The 10,531-nt window shown below is 40.3% G+C and overlaps 1 protein-coding gene and 1 long non-coding RNA gene across 6 annotated transcripts in view; one reads left to right on the plus strand and one right to left on the minus strand.

Moving 5' to 3' along the window:
* SH3BP4 (SH3 domain binding protein 4) overlaps positions 1-4,634 on the minus strand; it is a 46,064-nt gene extending 41,430 nt beyond the window's left edge. For 4 of the 5 annotated variants that reach the window (XR_015794538.1, XM_007440330.3, XM_025174471.2 and 1 more), the window contains exon 1: positions 4,512-4,634. The gene's annotated coding sequence lies outside the window, so the exon portion shown is untranslated. The remainder of the gene's footprint in view (positions 1-4,511) is intronic. The other variant, XM_025174472.2, reaches the window with a different exon arrangement.
* A 103-nt stretch (positions 4,635-4,737) lies between these two features.
* LOC148216958 (uncharacterized) lies at positions 4,738-8,890 on the plus strand. The gene is made up of 3 exons (XR_015794539.1): positions 4,738-4,890; positions 4,981-5,164; positions 8,149-8,890. It is a non-coding gene; the product is annotated as an uncharacterized LOC148216958 (long non-coding RNA).
* The last annotated feature ends 1,641 nt before the right edge of the window (positions 8,891-10,531 follow it).

Raw genomic sequence — 10,531 nt, forward strand, 5'->3', positions numbered from 1 at the left:
TTTAAAAAACTCAAGGAGCCTGAAGATGTCTGGGAACATACTGGTGCCACTGGGTACCATATTGTCTAACTTTATTATGAGCTGTACTTTCTTTCAATGTTGGCCCTGCCAGTAGATTAGGCAGCATCATCAGAGAGATCAGATTAATTTTCAACTAAAATATAATTAAGAATTATATAATTAATTATTTAATATAATTAAGAATTTAAGATGCAAACTACTGATATTGATTTAGATAACTGGACTGTAAGTGGGCCAAACATAATGGCCAATAAATCAATCAGTGCCAAACAGTTCCATTATCATCTTTCCAAAATCTACTTTTATTCCTATTCTGGTTCAAGCCTAACTCAGGCCAGAGAGGAGTAGAAAATAATACCTTCATAATCCTTGATAATCTTGAAGCCCATATTGCCTCTTAAAAATCCCAAAGGTACAGAACCTGTTATCACTTCTTGAAAATAAAAAAATAAATAGCAGAGTTACAAAACAGATTAAACAGATTACAAAACAGATTAAAGAAAGCTGAAACTAAGATGGGGATGTAGGCCCAACAGTCATACTTTGACTGGTGTGCCAGGCTGTACATTCAAAAAAGTAGTAGGGATACAAATTAGTAGCCAGAATACAAACGAAATTTGATTTGATCTTCTTTAAATTAAGTTTCATTTAATAATAATTATTCATCATCACTCTTCCTTTTCTATACGTTTCCTGCTTCCAACATAAAAATATATACCATATAATATATGCCCCTTTTAAAGCAATCTTCTTCCCATATATCTAAAACTTTGGTACAATTGTAGAGACAAATATAGCATCAATTACATTCTAACATTAATTGAGCTTCTAAGTAAATGTAATGAAAGGAAACTAAAGATAGGCCTTGCCAAACAACCACAATTGGTATTGGTTGTTGTGCGAAGCGGTTAAGTGAGATACTCATGTGACTGCTTTACTCAACGACCACAATCTGGGCACTCCCAGTTGTGGTCATTAAGGATCTCCCAGGTCATTAAGTGGACAGAGCGAAAAAGCTGTCTGCTGAAGGATTTCAGCTGAGCATTGAGCTGAAATCCTCCCAGCAGGCAGTCCTTTTGCTCTCAAACATTCCTAAAGCCCACTGAAGAGTTTCTCCTCCCCTCTGCAAACAGAGGGGAAATCCTTGGTGGGGCTGGAGGAATGGAGCTCAAATCTTCAGGATTTGAACTACGTTCCTGCACTGCCACACCCCCCTCCACTTGCAATCTTCCCTGGCAATCACATGATCACTGGGCACTTGGCAATCAGTCATAAATGTGAGCCAGTTGCCAAGTGGCTGAAATGCAGCCATGTGACTGTGGGGGGGGGGCAGCGTGATGTTGTACGACAGCTGGAAGTGCTTTACAGGCAGGAAAGCACCCTTTCTGAGGCTATTGAAACTTTGAACCATCATTAAATGAACAGTCTTTAAGTGAGGACTACCCATAATATATTATTTAAATCCAAAACTATTAGAACTCAGAATAGATCTTTATGGTTTCTATAAATTATCACACCCAATAAAGTTATTAGTTTATTACTAGTATTAGTTAATACTGCTTTCCCTATTTTCCAGGATTCTGTTTGAGATTCCTCAGAGAAGTGGTCTCAGAATCGTATTCTGATGTGATGGAATGGTGTTATGAAGGCCACGCTCAGGGAGATAAGCGTTTCCTTAGCCCTCAACAGGAGCGTGGTAAGTTTAAGATGATGAGACTGGCACCATGCTAAGGAATTCAGGGTATTGTGGCTTGCTGGCTGGGGAACTTAGGTTCAGTCTGGGGAGATTTCTGTATTGAGGTGAAGCTAATAAACGCAACAGAATTGTACTGCACTGTCTTGTGGAGTTCTTTGGGCTGAACCTGACATCTACATATCTACCAAAATGCATGAAAAAACATGTCCCATTTTTAAAATCAGGAGACTATAACTGAACATTTACAGAATGTGCTGTTACATGCTTATTCAGATATAAGCTTACTCTCTCATGAGTACAAGTAGGATTGCAAATGTTTTGCTTTCCACAGAGCATATCAGAACATTTTAATCGGAAAATTCTCACTATCAAATTGTCCATACAGTTGGAACAGAATGTTATTTTTATATTATCAACATTAATTCTTATGTAAAAGTGTTCAGTTGCTCCATGTTTAAGGGTACTATTCCTAACAGTTTTCACCCACGGTGGCATTTATAGCATGTATTTCAAGAGTAAGTCTCAGTGTTCTCCAATATGTTAATGGTGTATTGTAGAATAGCATCCCATATTTGTAAATCATCTAATTTTTATATGTTGGACAACTTCCTCAATGAGCAAAGAGAATTTAAGTGATCCTATTTGAAATTAGACACCGCAGAAGTTACTCTGAGCAGGAAATTTACCTTCTCCTATACTGTCTACTATTGAGAGAGCTAGCAGAGATAGGAAGATGAAATTGAACCATGATTTGCCCACTAGAAGAATAGATATGTTACCTCCTGATTCCCCTCCATGTGTTCATCTCATGGCTCATACTGTCATCTTACTTTCTATGAGAAGTCCAATGTCTTCTAAATTCTTAGGCTTTTGATTTATTTTGGAATGTAAAAAAAAAAAGAGGTGGCAGCAGCACCTGGTTAGCCTTGTTGGGGTTTGGAAGTTAAGCAGAATTGGCTGTAATAGTTTGATAGGAAACTAGCAAGGAATATTGGAACTGTAGAGTAAACTGAGAGCCAGTTTGGTCTACTGGTTAAGGCTCCAGGCTAGAAAGCAGGAGGCTGTGAGTTCTAGTCCTGCCCTAGGCATGAATGCCAGCAGGGTAACCTTGGGCCAGTCACTCTCTCTCAGCCCAACTCACCTCACAGGGTTGTTGTTGTGGGGAAAATGGGAGGAGGAAGATTAGGTATGTTTGCTGCCTTGAGTTATTTATAAAAAATAAAGGCAAGATAAAAAAATCTAAAAACAACCACAGACAACAAACAAAATCTCTCAGGAGAGGACAGTAACCACTTCCATACTGCTGACAAGGAAACTGCATGGATATATCCAAAAAGTCAAATCTGATTCAAAGAGACTTCACTTTTAATCTTATGCAGGTTGCTGTAATTTATGCATTGGTAATTGGTAAAGCAATTATATTGGTAATTGCTTTCTGGGCCTTTCAAAATGCTGTAAATTTGAAACCAAATGTAGTTATGACACATTCAGAAATATATGTAATCATTTTGAATAAATAATTATTATTACAGAAAAATTTAAATCAGGAATGCAATATTATGTATTAATCTTGGATGAATAGCTAATATTTCCAGTACCTGAAATCAGAAGCTTGCAAGCAGTTTATAATCTTTTATTTTGATGTAAATAAAGATCTCTTATTAAAATTGGGATATATTTATTATATAGTTTAAGTTTAATATCCTTTCCCTCTATTTTCTCAAGAAAGCATCAGAAGTAGGGTTAATTAAATAGTTAAGATTAGAAAAACAATTTTTTTAAAAAAACGTCCTTATTTTAAAACAAGATAAAGAAGGTAGATTTTCTTTCAGAGGCTCACACCTTGATGTTTGGTCCCATCTGCTTCAACTGGACTTACTTGGTTGCTGCCTCAGTGAACTGAAAACGCTACAGACCAATCAAAAATTCAAATCCATGATAATAATGTGTATATTCCAGAAGCATTACACTGTTACTAATTTAATTTAAGGATACTATCCTTTCCACATGGTAATACTAGAGATTCTTTGGGCTGCAATCAGGCTTTACACACTGCTGCTCTTCCTGGTTTAAAAAGACAGAAAAAGTCACAACACACACCAAATACTCCGTTTCCTTTGGGAAGAATTGACCTCAGTAGAAGGCAAAGCACGAAAGTCATTGCTCTCATTTCTTCTTTGAGAAGAAACAAAATGCAACATTTACAACAGCTAGTTACCGGAAACGCATAAAAAAGAAGAAATTCAAGGCAAGCTATTGGAGCTCTCTTGAGGGAATGCAGGAGCTTCGTCTTTGTATCTGCCTTCTCTTTCTACACCTAATTACAATATTTTCTAATCCGACCTGTACGGATTTACCGGGAGCAACTACTATATACAGATAACAGGAATTCTAATTGTGCCCCATATCCACAATCCAATCCAACTTGATTTGTAGATGCTTCACAATAAACGGATACTTCTACTTCAGTCACAAAACTCCGGAAGAGGAGTCTTTTTCCGAATCCTTAACCAGCTATTTTCCTCCTCGTTCAGGCAGGCTTTTTAGTCCACATGCATGAGAAGAGGCGTAGCTCCTGAAGAGGCTGGAATGCCTAAATCGCTACCGCGAGATACAGTAGCATTTCTGCTCATTCCGCATTTCCTCCATCACACTTCAAACGTTGCGTCTGCCTTCAACCTGCCCGCTCCGAACTAGTCTTTCCCCCATTCCAGAGAGTTTTACGTTGCCTTTCCTGTGAGACCAACACAGTGGATGTCTATTAGCAAAGCACAGAAATCCGAGGCTTTCTTACCGTATTAAGAGCTTATCTCCTCTATCACATCATCCACGCCAGCACAGCTCTATCCCAGCAGAAGCCCCAACTACGTCCTTGACCGCAAATAGCGAGCTTCGCAGACCTCTCCCTCTCGTCCGCTGCAGCAGGAAATGGAGCCAACTAAAAGGCAAGGCCCTCCTAGGAATTGGCGAGCGGTCGACATCCGCCCAGCGACTTTACTGATGTCACTGAGGGGAAACGCAGGAGGGAGGGCCGTCGAAGTGGCTACACCGGAGGAAGGTGGAATTCGCGGGACTATTCTCAAGGAAAGCGGGGAAGGGACTGTGAGGGTTCATCTAGGTGGATGCAGACTACAGACGAAGTTTCGGTTGGCTGCTCCACTACCAACCATACAGTACGTTACTTTCCAGACTCTGAGTATGGCAAGGGGAAATTATTTCCTATTGTTTGTCCTGATCGGCCTTACATCATCCTCTCTCTATAGTTTCTTATCTCTATGCTCCCGACCATGGATGGGATCTGGGAAAAAATACTTGCGATGGCTTGCGAAGTTTGCACTGTCTGGACTAAATGAGCGCTCCTACACAGCCTCTTCCTTTTCTTTGTCGTGGACGTTTCAAGGTTTCCTTCCTAACTATCTCTGTTTGAACAAACGGGTCTTCTTGGAAGTAAGTTTTCTGCTTTCTCTGAGAAATACATTTACTCACATGTAAGCTGTCTTTTGTAGTTCCTCTCCACCACTTAGAAGAACAGATTGGCTCAACTGACTTTTACAATCCTGGCCTGCTTGAGGGGATCCAATTAGTTTCTCACCTCTCAGCCTATAGCCAGCTTTTGCAGGGCTCAAACCCTTGACTGTCTCAGCCACCTCCTGGTCAGGCCAGGCAGGCTCCTACTGTCAGCTTTAAGGAAGGAGGTTTGCTGTGTAGTGTTCCTTTTCCTCTGACCTGTCTCTCTGGCTGCTGTTTTTACTCTCTGTTCCTTTTGTTCCTTGCCAACTGCTTCTCTCCTTGCCATCTCCTGCTTCCAGTTTTGATGCTAGCTATTTATTTATTTGTTTGTTTGTTTGTTTGTTTGCCTTAGTGCTACCCAAACTAGTGTGAAGAACTCTGGATCTAGTCTGTCCCATGCCAGTCTTTACTGCTGACCTTCCTTGTGCCACATCTGTGGCTCAACATCCCCCTTGCCCACACCTATGATCCCCTTTTCCAGCTTCCACCACACAACCCTGTGTGGGTGTGGTTATAAAAAGGGAGATGCTGAATCCTTCTCTATCGCCTAGTGTGTCAAGCTGTATGACAACATGTCGGGGAGCTGTGATAGGAGAAGTGGGGGATGCAGCCTGCTGAGCTTTCCTGTTTGCTAAGAGTGGTGTGACAGAAGTTGAACTTAACTTCTACTGGCGAAAAGTGTGAGCAGAAATCAAAAGGATTTATGCAGTTATCAAGTGCTGGTCTAAAGTAAAAAAAAAAATTGCCTCAGGATGCAAACAGCCCCCAGTACATTTTGCACCCATTTGCTCAGACTGTAATAGCTGAAAAGAAATACTGTGTATTTCCTGCCATTTTGAGCCATGAAACACACCAAAAGTATAGTTTAGGCTATGAAATGAACATATTACATTCGAAAGTATTTTTTTTTAAAATAACCAAATATATAAAAGTCTGAAATCTCCTGGTTCCACTCCAGTGTGTGGTGTGGTTGCTTTAAATTACATGTCCCATCCTATAGCTGTCATCCCCACAACATCAATATTGTGGTCCTTGGAAATAGCACGGTTGCCTCACCCCGGCTGCTTTAACAAGCAGAAAAGAAGTGAGTCCCAGTTGAATCTCTAGGGTCTATCTTGCACATCATGCAGCACATGTTGGACTGAATTGCACAGGTACCACTAAATAGACTAATCAGGCTTAGCTTTGTCTTTTCACATCAACCATGCACTTTGTCTTTTTTCACAGCACAATCCAGTATGTGTTCAGCCCCTCCTCCCAACAACATAGGTTAGCTTGCTGTATTGTGCTACAATCTCCTCACCTAGGAATCCCTTCAAACTCAAAGAGGTTCACTTTGAGTAGAAATGTGTAGGACTTCAATCAGTCAGGACTCACCCTGGTACACAGATGAAAGACACGGTAGAATTTCTAATTCACACCTCTCCATTTAGAGAAAATAAGCACACTGCCAATTGAATCTTACTTCATCTATCATTGTGGAAATACAAATACCTCTTCCATTGCACCCAAAAGTAGCATGTAAACTCTGTCCTCACAGTACTTCATAAATTTAATTATGACAATTATCAAAAAGGGCCTGACCACTCAACCCACTACAGCATAATCAACACAAGCTATGAAAAGGATAACACTACCATACATCAAAAATGTCTCAGAAACACCAGACTATTGCAACCACATGGGATCACTGTAGGACACAAAACAACTAAAGCCCTCCAAAACATCTTAAGTAAACCAAAAGACCCAGTAGCTGAAGACGAAAAAACAGGAGTCATCTACAACATACAGTACAATATAAGGACTATAACAGCCACTATGTAGGACAGACAGGCAGAAGACTAGCAGAGTGTATCCATGAACACCAACCAGCAGTCAAAAGACAAGATGAAAACTCCTTAATCTCACAACACATGGACAGACTCAACCATAGTTTCAACTGGGAAACTGAACTTCCTAGACCAAGCTAAATCCAAAAACACTAGGGAATTCCTGGAAGCTTGGCATTCAGACAAATCAGCCATCAATAGACACAAAGAGATAAACCACATTTACACAATATCCAAAAGAGACAATAAAAAAGAAACAAAAGACCAGAACACATACTCTCCAGCAGCCTACACCCAGATAAGCAGGGATTAACACCAGACAAACAATCAAGCAGAAAACAATACCCTAATCAAGCAACTACCAAGGAGAAAACCACACCCCCACTCACACTGGCAGAGCATGCTACTGTATATAAACAGGGAGAAAACCCCACACTCACTAACACTGATGAGGTTACCTAGTCATGTAATGAAATGTCTGCAACCAACCAACCAACCTACCTCAGAGAGCACCAAAGACTCCATAGTTCAACCCTGAGCTGTCTGTTCTTCTCAGCAGAGAGTCACCCCCATATGATTGTTTGTCTGGGTCAGTTGCTGGATTCCTTACCAGACCTCTGGGATTCTCTCCCTCCTTTCTCTGGGATACCGGGTGAAAATCCTTCTCCTGAAGCCTGCAAATCACTCTCCAGAGAACACACCTGAAATTGATAGCACAGCTTTAGCAACAGAGACTGCCTCCTGGTTCTCTTGGTCCTCTGAGTTACATGCTGCCAGCCCGCTTCCTCTGGAGATTTTGCTTTCTTTGCTTTCCTTCCTCTGTCAGTTTTGGAGACACCCTTCTATGATATTCAGAAACTCTTTGTCTTCCCTGATCAGTTTCAGTATGTCCACATGTACCTCAGCTCCTCTACTTTCTCCTCTAGCAGCATAATAAATTTGCACTTGGTGGAGTTGTAGCTGGAGTTCTCTTCAGACAGGAACACAAACATGGCACATCCCTTGTAAGTCACCATAGTATTTTCCCCCTTGTCCATATCTATGAATCTCCAGAAGATTGTGCAGCTCTAAACAGCTCTTTCTTTTGCACAGTCTCTTGCCTAAATGTTCCTGGAAAGGAAAAGAAAAGTCCTGTTGGTTCTTCCCCATCTCACAAATCTGTTCAAGTTCTGTTCCAGTTGTGTCAGGAGACAGAATTACCTTTTCCATGTCTACAGGCCAGTTATAATTTTCTATTGCTTCAAACATTGATGGGTAAGAAATAAAAAAATGGAGCAGTCCTGAACAGTGAGTATTATCAATCTGTTTTCATTCCAGTTCAAAGGCTGTTATTGCCACTTCTCCAAATATGAAATATCTCTGTCCCCTTCCCTTTGATGTTGGATGTTATGACTTTTATATCATAATTGCTGTTATATAGAAAAGGAAGATTAATGTTGATAGAGTTTAAGAGCTGTTATTCTGCCCAAGTGGGTAAGTATTATTTTCCTTTGGGCTAAGGTTAAGTATATATTTTAGAAGTTTTTAGAGATTCTTAGTTACCATTATTGTAAGCACTTTAGACCTCCTAAATTCAATTGCAATCCAGAGTGCAATTGGTTTGTAAGCGACATGGTAGAATAGTGGAGATTAGATGTTTAATAATTAACTTTCCATCTTATCAACTTCTTGAAGCTTCAGAAAAAGTTACTGAACGGCAAGTAAGACTTGTGGATTTCTGAGAAGTATCAGCACATTATATATGTTGCTAATGTGAATTGTTTTATTTATTTGTACATACAGTTGCAAGAAAAAGTATGTGAACCTTTTGGAATTTCATGGTGTTCTGCATTAATTTGTCATAAAATGTAATCTGACCGTCATCTAAGTCAAGAGTATTGACAAATATAACGTGCCTAAAATAACAACATGAAAACAATTCTGATCCTTCATATCTTTATTGAACACACTCATTCAACATTCAAAATGCTAGGAAACAGTAAGTGAACCCTTGGAATCAATAACTGGTTGACACCCCCCCCCCCCTTGCCAGCAGTAACCTCAACCAGGCGCTTCCTGTAGCTGTGGATCAGGCCTGCACATCGTTCGGAAGGGATTTTAGCCCATTCTTCTTGGTAGAACTGCTTTAGCTCTGTCATATTCTTTGGACATCTCATGTGTATGGCTCTCTTCAAGTCATTCCATAGCATCTCTATTGGGTTGAGGTCTGGGCTCTGACTTGGCCACTCCAAAAGGTGGATTTTGTTTTTCTGAAGCCATTCTGTTGTGGACTTGCTCCGGTGTTTTGGGTCATTGTCCTGTTGCATCACCCAACTTCTACAGGGTTTCAGCTGACGTACAGACATTCTCACATTATCCTGAAGAATTTTTTGAAACACTTGGGAATTCGTCTTCCCCGCAATGACTGCAAGCTGGCCAGGCCCTGATGCAGCAAAGCAGGCCCAAATCATGAAGTTTCCTCCACCATACTTTACAGCTGGGATGATGTTTTCATGATGATATTTTACGCCAGATGTAGTGCTACGTGTTTTTTCCAAATAGGTCAATCTTTGTTTCATCAGTCCACAAAACATTTTGCCAATACTGCTGTGGAGTGTCAATGTGCTCTTTCGCAAACTTCAGGTGTGCAGCAATGTTCTTTGTGGTCAGCAGCAGCTTCCTTCGTGGTATCCTGCCATAGACACCCTGCTTGTTCAATGTTTTACATACTGTAGACTTATGAACACAGATGTTAGCCAGGTCCAATGATGCCTTCAAATCTTTGGCTGTCACTCAGGGTTGTTTCTTTACCTCATTGATGAGTCTTCGTTGTGCTCTTGGGGTCATTTTGACCGGGTGCCCACTTCTTGGTAGAGTAGCCACAGTCCCAAAGTGTCTCCATTTGTAGATCGTTTGCCTAATTGTAGACTGGTGAATTTCTAAGGTCTTTGAAATCACTTTGTAACCCTTTCCAGCTTTATGTAAATCAACAATTCTTGATCGTAGATCCTCTGAAAGCTCTTTTTGGTGAGGCATGGCTCACATAAGCGTATTCTTCCTGTGCGGAGCAAACTCAAAAAGTTTGAGTGGTTTTTATCAGTCAATATAGCTCTAGTCCACACCTCCAAGGCTTAACAAGACTCCAGGTATGCTAACACCTGACTCCAATTAGCTTTTCTGAGATCAACTCAAGGGTTCACATACTTTTTCCACTAGCACTATGAAGTTTTTATGGTTGTTCTCAATAAAGACATGAAGGATCAGAATTGTTTTTGTGTTATTATTTTAGGCACATTATATTTGTCAATACTGTTGATTTAGATGATGGTCAGATCACATTTTATGACAAATTAATGCAGAACACCATGAAATTCCAAAAGGTTCACATACTTTTTCTTGCAACTATACGTGCTTTTGATGTTAGCTCATGTTTGTTCAGAATCACCTCAGTGGTAATGGCAGAGGTAGCCGCATTTTGTTCCAGGCACATTTGAAT

The sequence above is a fragment of the Python bivittatus genome, unplaced genomic scaffold (genome assembly GCF_059951505.1).
Source record: "Python bivittatus isolate LINGU-HERP-01145 unplaced genomic scaffold, Pbiv_v1 ctg000020_np1212, whole genome shotgun sequence".
In the NCBI taxonomy this organism is placed as follows: Eukaryota; Metazoa; Chordata; class Lepidosauria; order Squamata; family Pythonidae; genus Python; species Python bivittatus.